The sequence below is a fragment of the Echinops telfairi genome, unplaced genomic scaffold (genome assembly GCF_000313985.2).
Source record: "Echinops telfairi isolate 266 unplaced genomic scaffold, ASM31398v2 ScPeMD7_7467;HRSCAF=8505_1, whole genome shotgun sequence".
Taxonomy (NCBI): Eukaryota; Metazoa; Chordata; class Mammalia; order Afrosoricida; family Tenrecidae; genus Echinops; species Echinops telfairi.
Window position 1 is genome coordinate 41,818,448 of NW_022111368.1, and position 4,193 is coordinate 41,822,640.

The 4,193-nt window shown below is 48.1% G+C and overlaps 1 long non-coding RNA gene across 1 annotated transcript in view; it reads right to left on the reverse strand.

Moving 5' to 3' along the window:
* LOC123520948 overlaps window positions 1-1,996 on the reverse strand; it is a 21,357-nt gene extending 19,361 nt beyond the window's left edge. Inside the window, exon 1 of the long non-coding RNA XR_006679458.1 lies at window positions 1,893-1,996. This is a non-coding gene — a long non-coding RNA (uncharacterized LOC123520948). The remainder of the gene's footprint in view (window positions 1-1,892) is intronic.
* Between the last annotated feature and the right edge of the window lie 2,197 nt (window positions 1,997-4,193).

Genomic DNA, 4,193 nt, shown 5'->3' on the forward strand with positions numbered 1-4,193 from the left:
CCCCCCCCAGCCAGAGCATTCGTCTGTCCACTGAGCCTAAGGAGCCGCCCCCAATTCTTGCGAAAGGACTAGACATGGGCTCTCTGGGGTCCTCGAGGCTGGCCCACACCCTGGCCCATTTCAGGAGGCCCATTGGGAATGGCCTGGGGGAGTTTCAGAATGTTTTCCCTCCCTGCTCAAAACCCTTTACAAGCCTGCGAGGGAAACCGCTGGTGGAGGCATCTGCCAGGCAGGGCCTGACCTCCCTCCCCACCACCAGGCCTGGTGCTTTCTCAGCTGCGTGAGTGGGCAGGAGGCTGGGGCCCGGCACAGGGAGTGCTCAGTGGTGAGGAAAGCAGAAGCGTGGGCTTGTGGGGGACTTGAAGCCAGGCTCCATGCTCTGGGGCCCAGCCGTGGGACTCTGGCTGGGCTGCTCAGGAGGCCCAGGAGCTAAAGCAGCTCTGCAGAGAAGGATGGGGAGGCTAAGTGGGGGAGACATTTCTTTTATCTTCTCAATTCTATTGATTTTGTTGTTGAGACTATACACCGCCAAACACACCAATCCCAACGGCGTCTCCACGTGCGATGGTTGTTGGGTGCCATCGAGGCGTTCCGACCCACGGCGACCTCGCGCACAGCAGAAGGAAACACTGCCTGGGGCTGGGCCACCCTCACAACTGTTCCTGCGCCTGAGCCTGTGGCTGCAGCCATGGTGTCATTCCGTCTCCGTGAGGGCTTGCCTCTTTTTCACTGTCACCATTAGTGGCACGTATTAGATTCTCCCAGTTGTGCAACCAGTCTCACTCTCATTTCCTGGATTTTCCCTACCTGCTTACTGATGTCAATTAAACCCACTGCCCCCAAGGTTCCTGTCTAATCATGGGAATGAGTGTTGTTAATTTGCTCTCCTATCGGTAGTTTAAACAGCAGAATGCTCAAGGCTGGACTTTTTATTCCAGTTAAACTAAACTGCTGTTCAGTTTTAAGATAACTTCAGGGGCTAGAAAGAGCACTGGTGACTTAGTGGGTCACACAAGGTCGGAGGTTTGAACCCACCAATCACCCTGGAGAAAGATGGGGCTGCCTGCTTCCGGAAACCCTAGGGAGAAGTCTGACTCTGCTCGACAGAGTCACTATGAGTTGGAATAGACTCAATGCCTGTGGGTTCAAGGACTCTCTTTGGTTTAAGGCTTAAAGATCATCCTAGGAAAATCGTTTCAGGGGTCCATTCACCTCCTAGAAAGTCCATGAGACTATGACGTTGCAGAACCGACACTGAATGAGGACCCTGGGGCATCAGGGAAAGGCAGGGATGGCTCTGAAATTGTCGGCTTGGTAGGTTCTGCATCGAGGGTGTGGCAGTTATATAATCTCCTGTCAACTTGCGAAGGGGTGGAGTCTAGCCTGTCAATCAGGTTGCAGCTTGATGACCTCACTAAAAGCCAGACACACACTCTCCCTGCAAGACATTCCTGTTGACAAGCCACATGGAGACACACTGATGGAGCCAGAGCCCTGGAACTGGAGGAGCCACGTGGAAACCTGTGCCAGCACTGAGATGCTTCCATTGCTATAGATTGGTATCAGACATATGGGCTAATATTGAACATATGGACTTGATCTGGACTGGGTTGGGGTGTTTTTATACAACTACATGTTTACAGTAGAACCCTGGACCTCGATGCTAATCTATTCTATAAGGAGCATCGAGATGCAATGCAGTTGATTTCTGAATCAATTTTCCCATAAGAAATAAATGAAAATGGATTAATCAGTTCTTTTTACCCTAAGCTGGACTTTTTATACAAAGCATTACACAGAAACTTCAAAGTAAATAAGTTTAGAGTTAAATAACATAATTTAAATAAGAAACACAACATTAAAAAGTTTAACAACTACAGTATGGCCCCTACCTTGAGGTTGATGATCTGGATCTGTGTATGCGGATGTGGAGAGGAGGGATGGAGAGAGAGTCATTGTTTGGAAGGGGAATCCCCTTCCATAAAATCCACTGGTAGCTGCTTTTCAGGAGTTTTTTTTTTTTCTTTCTTTGCCTGTTTTCACTAGGACCTGGTTGGCTTTCTCTAAAAAAAAAAAAAAAAATCTGTCTAATATGATCTGCTGTTGACATTTCCTTAACTGTTTTCTAAAAGGGTTTACTGAATTATCATCAATAATATCAATAGCACGGTTAACCAGTTCTTTATGATGATTATTTTCAAATAACTCTTCCTTAGGACCCATGTTTTTATCTAAAAATTGTACAAAAACTCATCAGACAGGGCAAGATATCACAAAATAATAATTTATAAATTATCAAGGGTCCATGAGGGAGGAGAGAGCGGGGAGGGAGGGGAAAATGAGGACCTGATGCCAGGGACTTAAGTGGAGAGCAAATGTTTTGAGAATGATGAGGGCAATGAATGTACAAATGCGCTTTACACAATTGATGCATGTATGGATTGTGATAAGAGTTGTATGAGTCCCTAATAAAATGGTTAAAAAAAAAGAAAAAAAGCCACAAAAACTAAGAAAATTATAGCGAAATGCTTGAACACAGCAGCAAAAGGTTTAAACGACGTGTACTAACAACGCCAAATAACGCACAGTGAATGAAACATGAACTGCTTTTGTTTACAAAAATCACGTGCACCTGGTAGGATTCCAATGTTTTGTTTGAGGTCCGATGCAAAACTTTCTCCACATTTCCCATCGAAATCCGATTATGTCGGGTACTGGTGGGGTCGAGTAGTGGGGTGCTATTCTATAAAGCTCTTTCTTATACACATATTAGTGTTTATGAATTTGTTTCTCTGGTCAATCCAGACGAACACAGAGGGGAGGGTACATGGAGGAATGCCAGCTCGACTGTCTTTCATGACCCTGTCAGGAGCCAAAGGGGCCTGGTGGTATGGTGGGTTAAATCTTGGGCTGCTACCATGTAAGGCTGGTGGTTCAAATCTCCCAGGCTGCAGAAAGGAGCATGATGAGGCTGTCTGCTTCTGTTAAAGATGAACAGTCTCAGAGACCCCAAGGCGCCGTGCTAGTCTGTCCCACCTAAGGTCTCTATGAGCCAGAATTGGCTGGATGGCAGTGGGTTTGCTGTTTGGTTCTGAGGATCCAGGAAGCCTGGGAAACCGAACCTGAATTTGTTCTGGTTTGTCCAGAGTTCACCTTCTGGGACTTAAAAATTCATTTATTTTTGGTTACATAAGTAACAGGAAAACACTCTCTTAGGAAATAATTTAGGCCACACCGAAGGCCAAAGCCTTCCCTACCATTGTCTGGCCCCTGAGGCAACCTCTCAGTGCCTCTACCACTGGGGCTCATTTACCTATGGTCCATGCTGCCCGGGTGGAGATTGGTAAACCCTGGAATGTGGAGTGGGTCCTGGCTGAAGAAGAAGAAAAACTCTCTCTACCATAGGACCCAGGGCCTGGGAAGTGCAATGAGGCGGGCAGCCTGCTGGGCTAGAGAGGGTGGTGGGGAAGTTGTGTGCTGAGTGCACAGAAAGTCTATTTGTAGGGCAGAAGCAAAGAGGAGAACAGAAGTTTGCCATTGGTACTGTCTTGTGGCACATTCTGGGAGTCGCTGTGAGCTGGTTCTGCTCTTCTACCCTCAGTGGTTCTGAGACCAGGGAATGGGTCTGATGGCTGGGGCACTGGTGGGTATGTGTGCTTGTTTGGGGTGAGGGGTGACCAAGGAAGCATTGAATGTGACCATTAGATGGTTCTGTTCTTAGGCTCCCTTCCTATGAACCGATTTTCTCTTTGAAGGCTGCCCTCCACAACCATGTGGACCCAAACATACTGGGTGGGGGACAATTCTCCTCAGACTTTGGACCTGCTCTAGGGTTAAGCAGGCGGGGCTTGAAAATCTGCTGGAGTCCTGCTGAGTCAGCCTCAAAGAGGAGCTGAAAGAGCAGGGGAATTCTTTGATGCCAGGTTCTCTGACTGCTCAAGGCTAGAATAATATCTCCCACAAACCAGCCTCATCACTCTCTCCCCCTAGCCAGGGCCTGAGGCCAGATCCTTAGGGAGGTTCAGCAGAGGCTAGAGGCTCAGCTTCCATGTTCAGCTGGGAGAAACTAGCTCAGGCTCTGGAGCCCTGAGGTTAGTATTGAAGCCAGCTCTCTGAGTGCAAGGACGCAGGATGACTTCCTGGCACCTCATCTGGGGAGGAGGACCCAGGGAACCTCAGTCTGTGCTATTGAA